The following is a 12,545-nucleotide window of genomic DNA, read 5'->3' as shown; positions in this document are numbered from 1 at the left end:
TGAAGAGGAAGTTAAATGAAGAACAGCACTTGTGACACTTTTCCTTCATTCCTCCTCATCAGAGGAGATTATTTTTAATGACTTCATGCTTAGTTTTTCTGGAATCTGAAGATGTTTATAATTCACTTGTTAATATAATGATATAAAAACAGCCATTGATTGCCCTCTATTCCATGTGAGAAATTCAACTCTCTGTATTTGTCCTTCCTATCTGCTTTACTCTCTACTAGATGTAACAAAAATTCTGTTATTACTTACCTTCCTAAAAATTCTATTCTGTGATTCATCAATTTTTGACAGTATCTTGAGATTTCTTTTTTTGTAAGAACAAGCTTTTTGTGTCTCCATAGTTTTCTACATTTACTTTAACCTACTAACACTTGTTTTACTTTTAACACTTTCAAAGTTTATAGACTTTAAATTCAATTTAGTAAGTGTAAATTTTTTTCAAGCTTTGATGCTTTGAAGTTTAAATCTAATTGCCAACATTTCAATTATCACTTAAATGTTATTTACTATAGAACGTGCAATGTTTATGCCATAGGCAAGGAGATGTATTCTTGTGTTTTTGAAAGATTTATTGCTTTGGGTAGAGCTATAATTAATAGAATAGGAGCAGTGGGAGAGAAAGAAGATGCAACTTCATCAAAATATTAGAGAATTAGTTTTTGTTTTTGTTTTTTTTTTTGGCCAGTCCTGGGCCTTGGACTCAGGGCCTGAGCACTGTCCCTGGCTTCTTTTTGCTCAAGGCTAGCTACTCTGCCACTTGAGCCACAGCGCCACTTCTGGCCATTTTCTATATATATGGTGCTGAGGAATCGAACCCAGGGCTTCATGTGTACGAGGCAAGCACTCTTGCCCCTAGGCTATATTCCCAGCCCCCGAGAATTAGTATTTTTCTTGAACACATCTTTCTGACACATTCCTGTTTGACTTTAGCCTGGCTGACTGAGTAGAAACAAAGTATGAAGTAGAGAGGCACGACACATGACTTTCGTTTTTACTAACCAAACAATGGATTTGATGGTGCTGCTGTTTACCGAGCAAGCTAGAAACAGATATTTCCAAACAAAATAGGAAATTGGAGATTGAAAATGTTATACGAAGGTGTCTAATCCACTTGCCAGACCAACAAGTGACCCTGAATTTGCCATCAGTTAGGGTGCAGTGTTGCTGAGGTTGTATTATGAGCCTCAGCTGGAGCCTATATCCTCACAGGGGAATATTACACAGCCGTAAAAAGAATGATATCCTCCCAGTAAAGCAGATGACAGCAGAGGACATTAAACTAAATGAAATAGCAGAAAGACAAATTCCACATGTTCTCTCTCACATGTGGGCATTAGGAGAGAGAGAGAGAGAGTGTCAATTGGAAGGTATAACAAGATGACAGAGGATAGAAAGGGTCAAGGGAAGAGAGTTAGATAACAAGTAGCAAACACAGTCACAGGGAGGAATAAGTCCCAGTCTTCCACAGAATGGTGACGTATGCACACACAAATATGTGTGTATGTGTGTGTGTGCATGTCTAGAGTTTACGGTAACCTATGATGCATTTTAGCAATAATGAGACAGAAGTGTATAAGGGCTCTAAACACAAAGTAATCACAAGACAACAGACATGGCAATTACCCTGATTTCACCAGTATTTACTGGGTACAAGCATTGAAATAGCATGCTGTGTTCTGTCAATATGTGTGATTATTTTGTGTTAAAACATTTTAAATATTTTAAGGAGATGGAAATAACTCCTGATTTGATCACTACACAGTGTATGCATGTATCAAATTACCATATCATACCTCATGTACAATTAAAATAATAACTTAAGAAACTCAGTTGGCAGCAGTTTAATTAAACATCAAAGCCACTTTTGGATTTTGAAATTAGAAAGCTGTTATGGCTTTTCACTACTTTCACTTATGAAGGCAAAGTATTTTTTTCTACATATTTAGGTTTGTAAAATAGCCTATTAAGGCATGTGTCATCCTAGAGTAGATTTTTTATTGCTTAATTATGAATTGAATTTTAATGAAAACAGTATAACATTCATCTGAAATTCAGTGAAATATGCCATTACCAAATAAGACTGAGATAAGACTTTCTGGTTGTATTTTTAAATTAAAGGAATAAAAAAGACATCTGCTTGGATTTTTTTTTTTTGCTTTTAGAAATAAAAGTGAGCACAAGTAACTTTAGAAATGTTGCTGAGTTCAAGTAATAGTAATGAGAAGAAGAAATAATGACTTGAGAAGCAAAAACCATCTATTGCATTGTGATGAACCCAGATGATGGATCCTCATTAAAAAGTGAAGCCCATAAATTTAAATAATGCTATAGAGTGCAGAACAGGTCAGTCATTTACTGGAACATATCTGTAATTAAAATGCAAAATAAGGAGAGGGTAAAATATAACTGCATGCTTGGATAGATGCAGACAGTATTTGCGACCCAATGTTGGCTTAACCTATTTTGTCTTATTGATTAATTTCTTATTTAAAGATAGTTGTTTTGGGCTTTCTTGTCAATGCAAATTATCTTTTGGGGAACAGGCAAATTGTAAATTTAGACACTGTAGTTTGTGTACTAAGAAAACTGTCAGAAATGAAGTTTTATCCCAGATCCTAGATGAAGCAAATGTAGTGTTATGATCTTCCCGGCTGATGGGAATCCAGGCAGATCCATTTAGGACAAAGTAGAAGGACAGTCCAGAGAGTTAGCACCTGAGTGCTCTGTGCCTGAATACAGCGTGCTTTGGGGACCGAGGCTGTAAATCTTTGCTGGTTTAAGAGGGGACTGACAGTCTTCTGATGAGACCATGAAATTGGTCCTGAACATGAACTTGAACATCTCAACAAAAAAGCTATACTTTGTTCCTAAAATTCTCATAAAAATCTGCTCTGCAATAGCCTCAGATCCCAACTGCCCAAACCAACGATGATTATAAAATCCATGTGACTTGAAAGTCAGTAGTTATTATGGACCAAACCGTTAAGAGACTGGCAGAGGAGGAGGAGTAAATTGAAGAACAGAAATGAAAAAAGGCTAAGGCCAGAATGACAAAGTAAATAAATCCTGATCCTAATGTTGAGAATAAATCCTGTACATGAGGTAGGAAAAATAGCTGCTATAAAGAATTTTCATCTCTGCCTAGAAAAAGAATCAGGAGCATTAAATTTCTCAAAAACAAGAAAATTCATGGGCATATTTTTGTTTAATGTGATGTCACTTCAAATTTTACTGCTTATTGTAAACCTAGTATTGAAGTTCTTTAAAATTAATCTTTTTAAATTTTGTTAGTGCACTGGGAAAATAATTCTAGTTTTTCTTAAAATGACAATAATAAAGAACACAAAACCATATAATAAACATAAGAGCCAAGAGAGTATTTTAGCAATACAATATTTAGCAATGCAGTATTGAATTTAGCAGTACAATATTGAATTTTGACCCCTTTTTTGTTTGGTGGTACTGAAGTTTGAACTCAGGGCCTTGTGATTTATAGGCAGGCACTCTACCCCTGCGTCTTGCCCACAGTTGCTTTTGCCTTGGTTATGTTTGAGACAGGATCTTACCATTATGCTGAGGCTGAACTGGGGTACAATCCTCCTTGGTTCACACTTTCTTCACTGTTCAAGGGTCAGGGGCTTTCGCCATTCCTAGCTTTTCATTGGTTGAGGTAGGAGCTCCCTACCTTTTTGCCCGGACAGGCCTGTAGCAATAATCATCTTGATTTCTGCCTCCTGAGTAGCTAAGATTTTAGGCACCATACTTGACCCTCACAATCTTTATTTACAAGAACTGGACAGATTCCATGCAGCCAGACCATCACAGGCCCTGTAAATCAGAGATGATTGGAGGCTTCAAATACTGTGCATGACATTTTGAGGAAAAGCACATAAAAAGGCTATGGGGTATATTAATATATACATTTATAAAAATGTACATTTATAATATTTTATATATATACATATAACATTACCTATTATAAATTATAATTATATATAAATTATAATGATAAATTATAACTATATAATATATGAATATAATATGTTTATGTAAATATATGACATAGAAATACATTTCTAATATAATACTTAGTATAAATGCATACTATATATTTATGAATATATAATATATTAATATATTTTATTTATATATTGTATATATCATATAAATATATACATTTGTATACATGTTTGCATGTAAACTTATATATAATATACTTATATTTCTGTAAATAATATATGTGCAACATATTACTATAAATGTATTGTATTTACATTATAATTTATATATAACTGTATATAATATTATTCCATTATTTTTATTCTCTTTAAGTAGTTGTACAAAGGAGTTCCTATTTAACAAAGCAGTTTATGAATATAATATACTTTGATCACCCCTTTCAGCATTTTCATTCATCTCTCCCCTACCCACCCCTTCCTTCATGTTCTTAGGATAATATCCTGTAGGATATATTTTGGATTATTGACTGCATTCTGCCCCTTATCTCCTTTTCATTTGTCTATTCCTTTCCCCTTGGAAGCTTACCCTGTGTGGTTTTTGCCAGGATTAAATGAGGTAAAACATTATTATTATTGTTATTTTTTGGCCAGTCCTGGGCCTTGGACTCAGGGCCTGAGCACTGTCCCTGGCTTCTTTTTGCTCAAGGCTAGCTAGCACTCTGCCGCTTGAGCCACAGCGCCACTTCTGGCCATTTTCTGTATATGTGGTGCTGGGGAATCAAACCCAGGGCCTCATGTATATGAGGCAGGCACTCTTGCCACTAGGCCATATCCCCAGCCCGAGGTAAAACATTATTACACATACGCTTCTAAGACATATTTACTTATCATCATAATGAATATTGTAAATTAGCACGAAGTTGCTTTAGCACTCATTAGGGAAGTTCTTTTCCTGCCACTAGATAAAAATATGAACGTGTCAAGAAGATAATCATATCAGTGTATTCAATCATAAAATTCAACGTTATTGTCCATGCAGAGGTTTCACTACTGTGAATAGCCAAAAGTTCTCAAAAGAGATCATTTTTTGAACATTTTTGCATTGAATTCAGTCTTGCATGCTATTAAAATCTTAAGCTTTGGCTGGACAAAGTAGCCCACAGTGGTAATCTTAGCATTTGTAAGGCTGAGCAATAATAATGAAGCATTCAGCACCAGCCTGAATTACATAGTAAGACCCTGCCTTAAACCAACAACTAGAATCTTAAGACTTGATGTCTTTTTATAAAGAGTAGTTTCATGTTGAATAAAATAAAAAAAGATAACAAATGATGAATGCTTTTATCTTACACACTTCCAAACAAGTTTACTTCTAATATGATTTTTATATTTGCCACAATCACTTTTGCTTTTTCAATCATTAGGAGAGTATTATTGATGATTTGAGAGGGGTAAATCTAGCCCATTAATATTTAGTGTTATATAAATATTCGGTCTTAATTATGCCACCTATTTAAAGCATCCTTTTTTATAACAATGTAAATACCTTCTCTCTCTTGTGTAAACTCACCTTTCTGATAAATGGAAGGCACATAGACTTTTACTAAATACTATCTTTGAAATGTTAGCCTGCTGTTGCTTCAGAGACCCTAGCTCTTATCATACAGCTTCTTCATATGGAAACACACTCAGTTTTTATTGTATTAGGTGGGATTTTTCTCTGTTCCTTATAATTATCTATTTTTATTTTTATACTATACATACTTTCTGTTCTTATAAGTGATATATTGCTTTGTCATTTTGATAAATTATGTAGACTTTATTATATGCTTATTATACATATGTAGTAGCCATACTTAGTATTATACATAACTTAGTAGCCAGTTATTAAATTCCCTGTACAAGCCAGATTTGCTGTTTAATTTTACAGAAGCAGGAGGTATTGTCTGTAAGCAAATTGTTTATGCCTACTATTACTGCAGAAATAAAGAAATGAGTTAGAATCTCAGTTTATGAAGCTCTGTAGTCAACTTGGAATTTCTGTTGGGCTATGAATAGGGCAGACCAAAATCCCTTTATATTTCCTAAAATCAAGAAAAAGTTCAGTAAGATAGGTTAAATTATTTATTATTATTGTTATTATTATTATTAATATTGTTCTATGTGGTCCTAAAATGATTCTCTGTTGTTTGTGCTTTGACACGATATTAAGATTGCATACTTTGTGCAGAATATGGCTTTATTGACACTTGAATAAACATGTATTGCTGTATTGACTATCTCCCTGCCTTAGGAGCTTATTTACTAGCATTAATGCCTGCTAATTTAATTAGCAATCAATCAACCAATCAAGTGAAGACAAGATCAGAAAAACCCCTAGGAGAAAGCATGTGATACATACTTTTGATGGTTAGTTTTATCTGTTAGCTTGGCTAAGCCATTGGGTATCTAGTCAAGTATTTTTCTAAATATTTCTTTGAAAGTATTTGAGTTGGCTTTTCACTACCATAATGAAATGCTCAGGATAAGTTAACTTTATAAAGAAGAAATGCCTGTATAGCTTGTGGTTTTAGGTGTGGGTATAGATGGGAGGGAAGGATCACATTTCAGCACAAGAAGCCAGGGACAGACTGGATGAGGCCTGCTGCCAGCTTCCACAGCACCTGTCTTGAAAGGATTGGAAGGGTGCTTCCTGAGAACTGTCTCAATCCTTTCCAAGGGCAGCACTCCCATTGACCTAAGTGACTCCTCCATCTTACAGCTTCTTTGTCTTTTACATCGCCATACTGAGGGCCAAGCCTTTAAAATATTCATTAAAAAAATCCACACTCAAGCCATAGTAGAACCTTTAGATAAGACTGGCACGTAGAACAGTTGACTTCCAGTTAAACAGATTAGCATTCCTAGTGTGGGTAGACCTCAGGGAAAGATGGCCTTTTCTGGAAGAAGGGGAAATCTGCTAACAGGCTGCTTTGGATTTGAACTGCAATGTGGCCTCTTAGTCTTCAGCCTGCCCAAGATTCACTCTGCAAATGGATTTATTAGCCTCTGGGATCATTTAAGCCAATTCCTTGAGCTAAGTCATCTTCCCTAACACACACACACACACACACACACACACACACACACACACACACACACACCACATTCGTTTTTATCCTTTGAAGAATTCTGATTCACACAAAACCAATAGCAGCGGAGAAGTGTGATCTGAGCAGAGACAATTAGTTGAAGGCTTGATTGTAATTTATCTATTGTCTTAGATCCTTTGTTCTGTGTTTAATCTTCTTTCCTAGAAAGTGAGTCGTTAAAGGTCATAAGGAACAACATCAAAGGTTTGGTATAAAGACTTTGAAGGAGAATCTCATTTAATCCTTATAATGAAAATGGTCACAAGTTCCTTTAATGTGCAAAAGAGATAGGCTTGTCCTGAGTTTTCTCCACTGGCTAGGCAGTCCGGTGAAAACACAGCAGAAGAAAAGTCTGGACTTTATTCTTTCAGAGTTGCATGCCAATATAGAGATGGCTCCAGGCTCCGTGCTTCTGTTCCTATTTGTAAATAAAGGAAGTTATTGGAAGTTTATATACCCAGGCAGCTAGACAAAGCTACTTCTTGTTGGTGTAAGTCAAGATGGTGTTTATCTCTGTAAAAGTTGGAAAGAGTGTGTGAGTTCTGTATTTATGTCTGGTTGCCACTGGGTGGATGTGTAGACATATCCAATTTTTAAGAAAATGACTGAGAAGTGTATGCTGATATACCTGCAGTGTATCCATGTACATTTCAATAGTTGTACATACTTATAAATACTTAAAAATAGATAGGATGCAAAAATCCTAATGCATTTTAAATATGAATAAGCAAAAGAACTTGTTACTGTTTTTTCCCTCAATGATTTCCACCAGGAAATAGGATTCCCATGCATGGCAAACAAAAGAAGGTGGCAAAGTGTGGTCAAAGGAAAACAAATCTCCTTTCTGTCCATCAGCTGATCTGCTATGCGCCCCCCCCCAACTGTGCATTTACATCTTTGGAATTCTTGTCACTTATGCTTATCTCAAGAATGCAGTGAAGTCAAAGGGTTGTATTTGCCAAAATGCATCTTGATGTCTGTTAGAATACCATAAAATACCAGGTAATATCTGCACTGTCTTTGTATAGATCATAAAAGGAACAAATAGTCTCGTAAAAATGTATTTGAAGCTTCCCAGGACCTCATCAGAAATAGAATAATTTAGTGTTTTAATAAAGCCCTAGAACCATCCTCTTTTTATGAGCCACAGCAAGTACCATGCCCATTGTCTCCTTTTCATACCAAAGAGGCTGCATAGGATTTTCACTCACAGAAATATGTGTGGCCAACAGACATACATGTCTTGAAGTCTCACTTGACCTGTTTCATAAACAATCACAATGGCAGAGTATGAGTTAAGTAGCCGAGTAGCAAAGGGACATTAGGTATGTTTGTCCATTTCTAGGACTCTATGTCACTAAATCTCAGTATTCTTCTCTTGGTTATTTCACACTCGTGACCCTCCTTTTGTTCCTGATGTAAATACAAAGTGATATGTCATAGGAATCTTGATTTCTTTTAAATGAAACACTGTCTGGAGAGGCAATTCATGGGTGCAGCACTCCGTATTTCAGGCTGCAGAAGAGCTGCGTGTTGCCAGCAGAGGGGAAGACTCTCGGAGAAGCTTCCTTTACATTGATCAAAGCAGGTGTTCTCTGTAGTTGACAAGTCAGCTCCCTTCTGAGCATCTTAGATAAGTGGTCCAAATTATACGTAGGAGGAAAATCCACCAAAGCATAATTACCTGTCATCAGGGTGCTACAAATAATGAAAGGAAAGGAACAGTGGAAGTGTATTGTAGTCATCTTAATCACCATCATTTTATAAAGTGGGTACAGGATTCACTCCTTCAAGAAAAATTGTATAGCTTTGGTGGAAAAATAGGCATATTTTCTAAACACTAGATTGTATTTCTTGGAATTTACATTTGGCTGACTAGCTATGGAACACAAGAGGGAAGGTTTGCAGCTGCCATTTTCAAACAATGTGGCTTTTCGTTATTCTTCAGTAGCTTCCTGTGTTTCTCTACTCATATCAATTCATCCCCTAACATAAGTCTTATGGGGGCTGCTATCTATGCCAGAACCTGGCAGATCCCTTACTTCATCTTCTCTCTCCTTTAAATTTCCTTCACTCTCATCCAAAGAGCTGAGCTTGTAGAGAATCAGTAGGTAATTAGTGGGAGAACACAAGAGAAAAATCTTTGCTCCAAGATAGCCTGTGGTCTAACATAGTAAATTAGAAATCTCAGTTATCAGAACCTTGTGTAACATTTCATTGGGTTTGGGAGAAAATCTTGAGCAGTGAGGCACAATGGGAGATCTGGGACTAAGCAAATGAAGAAGTTTAACTACAAGCTCAACCACGGAGAAGGCGTGGAGTATTTGCTTAGACTTGATATGACTTGGTTTATTCACCTATAGAATGAAGATAGTAAGACCTGACTTACGAGAATCAAATAGATAACCAGAACGTATTTTCTAGGACTATACTTGATTAATAGTAGAACTTATAAAGGAAAGAAAATATTTTTTAGAGTATATTTGTGTAGACTATTGGAGAGGCAATGAGAGAAAGTGCCCATCACATGAAAGCATCTAACTTGAAGGCTAGAACCTTCAAACGCCTTCTGTTTTACCTATTGTTTCTGTTTCTTCCCCATCAGAGGAGCTTTTGTGATGATCCTCACTGTTCCTGCCACGCCTATGGCCCTTCTCTCTTTGTTCTCTCTCTCTCTCTCTCTGTGTCACACACACACACACCCACACACACGATATATGAATCTTGCCTTTCTCCTTACAGCCAGTTGGGTATATGGAATAGAAATACCCATTACTAAAAGAACATTTTCCTTGATGATTCAGTGACTGGCATAGAACCACAGGCTTCCCAATTCATTATGCCTCTAAAGCAGAGACCAGCATTTTGATTTCAAGATACATTTTAAGCATTGTGGGTCATATAGTTCCTGTGTCAATGATTCAAATGTTTTGTGGTTGTGAAGAATTAGATATGAGCAGTGGGTAGACAAATAAATATGGCTATGTTGTAGTAGGACTTTATTTGCAAAACATGGGACAAGGTGGTTTTTCAACTATGGACTATAGTCTTCTAGCCTTCTGAAGGTGGAGGTAATCCTTCAGCTTCTGGTGTTTTTTCTGTTGTCATTTTGGTTTAGTTTTAGAATAGAGAAACTATTTTTTTTTGTTATTGTTTTTGATCAGTTGTGGGGCATGAACTCAGGGTCTGGGTGCTGTTCCTGGGCTCCTTTTGCTCAAGGCTAGTGATGTTCTGCTTTGAACCACAGCTTTACTTCTGGTTTTCTTGCGGCTAATTGGAGATAAGAGTCTCATGGACTTTCCTGCCTGGGCTAACTTTGAACTGCGAGCCTCAGATCTTAGCCTCCTGAGCATGAGCCACTGATGTCTGGAAAAAGTATTGATTTTTAACACTAATTTTATTTCCTGCTGCACTGCTGAGTTTATAAGACATAGGGGGTTTTTGGTGGAATCTTTCAGGGTCTTTTAAAATATAGTATCATATCTCCTGCAAATAGGGATAATTTTGTTTCTTCTTTCTGTATTTGAATCTCTTTTATTTTGTTTTCATATTGCTCTGGCCAGGAATTATGGTACTGTATTGAATAAAAGTAAGGAGAATTGGATACCCCTGTATCATTTCTTGTGGATATATTTCAGGTTTCCTCATTAGTATGATGCTGCCTATAGGATTGTCCTATATAGCTGTTGTTATATGGAGCACATTCCTTCTATTCCTTTTCTTGTGAGTTTTTTTGAGTGTTTAATTTTGTCCTAAGTGTTGAATGTGTCAGTTGAGATGATGTGATTTTTTGTCCTTCATCTGTTTATGTGTTGTACTATATTTGTTGATTTGTGTTGAACCATCCTTGAATCCCTGTTGTGTAACGCTAATTTGGTCATGGCATATGATATTTATGAAAAAAAAAAACATTGTTGAATTCGGTTTGAAAGTATTTTTTTTTTTTTTTTTTTGCCAGTCCTGGGCCTTGGACTCAGGGCCTGAGCACTGTCCCTGGCTTCTTCTCGCTCAAGGCTAGCACTCTGCCGCTTGAGCCACAGCACCGCTTCTGGCGGTTTTCTGTATATGTGGTGCTGGGTAATCGAACCTAGGGCCTCGTGTATCCGAGGCAGGCACTCTTGCCACTAGGCCATATCCCCAGCCCTGAAAGTATTTTTATTAAGAACTTTTGCATCTTTGTTCACAAAAGAGATTGGCCTCTGCTTTTTAGAAAATCTTTATAAGTTCTGTCCTTTTCTGGTTTTGGAATGAGTGCAGTGCTGACTTCATAGGATGAGGTTGACAGTGTTATTTCCATTTCTACTGTATGAACAAATTGCAGGAGTAGTGATGTTATTTTTTTCTTTAAAGATCCAACAAAATTGGGCAGCGAATCGAATCCATTGAGTCTTTGGCTTTTCTTTGTCGGAAGACTATTACTGCTTCAGTCTTATTATATGTTATATGTCTACTTCAGTGGTTTATAACGTCTTGATTTTATTCTGTTAGGACAACAGCAAAGATGACAAATTTTAATCTTCGGCTTGACCTCTGTTCAGGCTTCACCCCAGTGATTCCTAAGCCTCAACGTCCATTAGTATCATTAGGAGGCTTAGAATAACGCCACTTGAAGCCACTCCTGCCACTGCAGAGATTCTGATTTCACTGGGGATTGAACAGAAATAGTTCCATGGGAACCTCCAAGACATTCTAGAATTTAGCCCATGGTTTGAAGCACTACTCTGGAATTTCACTTGGTTTTGCCTATGAGAGTATCCACTTGGATTAATAACTAACACTTAAAATTCATAGCATGAAATGAAAATTAGCCTTATGGTCCATGGGTTATACTATTTAATGCATGATAGGTAATATAAAATATATGTAGTGTATATCATTATTGCAGATGAATTCTACTGTCTGTATAATATTCATTTCATTTTGTGTGAGGTCTTTGAAGAGATGTACATAGTGGCAGAATCAAACTGACCAAGACTTAAGGCTTCTGAAATATTGTAATGAAACTGTATGTCTCAAATAGAGGCTCATCTCTATCTTTATGTGACTGTTTTGATGGAAAACACTGAAGGTGGAATAAATAAGCATTTTAAAGACTTTGTCACCATTCTCTACCTTCTTATAAATACATAATTATTTATAATAGAAGACTTGAGAAAAGCTATCATTTACACAGAAGCATTTAGCATAGAAAACAGACTGTCTATGAGAACAAATAGAATAAAAAATACAAGCAAGTTGAGACAGTCTAATTAGTACTATAGAACACTAAATTTAAGTTTCCTGGCAGTTAAGGCAAGAAAGGAACACAGTGAGTGACATAGTTTTATATTCTTACTAAAAAAAAGCTTTTGTACTTACCTGTGGAGAAAAGTATTATTTTTGGGCTAAATTCAACCAGTAATTTATTACATATATCCTTGGGATAACACAGTTGAAAATGTCATTA

The 12,545-nt window shown here is 36.1% G+C and overlaps 1 protein-coding gene and 1 long non-coding RNA gene across 2 annotated transcripts in view; one reads left to right on the top strand and one right to left on the bottom strand.

Annotated features, from left to right (window-relative positions):
- Positions 1-12,545, top strand: part of Epm2a (EPM2A glucan phosphatase, laforin) — a 47,525-nt gene that overhangs the window by 16,995 nt on the left and 17,985 nt on the right. The gene's annotated exons all lie outside the window — the stretch shown is intronic.
- LOC125357372 lies at positions 5,572-10,166 on the bottom strand. Its single transcript, XR_007212135.1, has 2 exons — positions 7,094-10,166; positions 5,572-6,924 (listed from the first exon to the last, which is right to left on the bottom strand). It is a non-coding gene; the product is annotated as an uncharacterized LOC125357372 (long non-coding RNA).

Source organism: Perognathus longimembris, chromosome 9 (genome assembly GCF_023159225.1).
Source record: "Perognathus longimembris pacificus isolate PPM17 chromosome 9, ASM2315922v1, whole genome shotgun sequence".
NCBI classification, from domain to species: domain Eukaryota; kingdom Metazoa; phylum Chordata; class Mammalia; order Rodentia; family Heteromyidae; genus Perognathus; species Perognathus longimembris.
The sequence above is the reverse complement of the archived record's forward strand: the minus strand, read 5'-3'. Positions and strand labels throughout refer to the sequence as shown.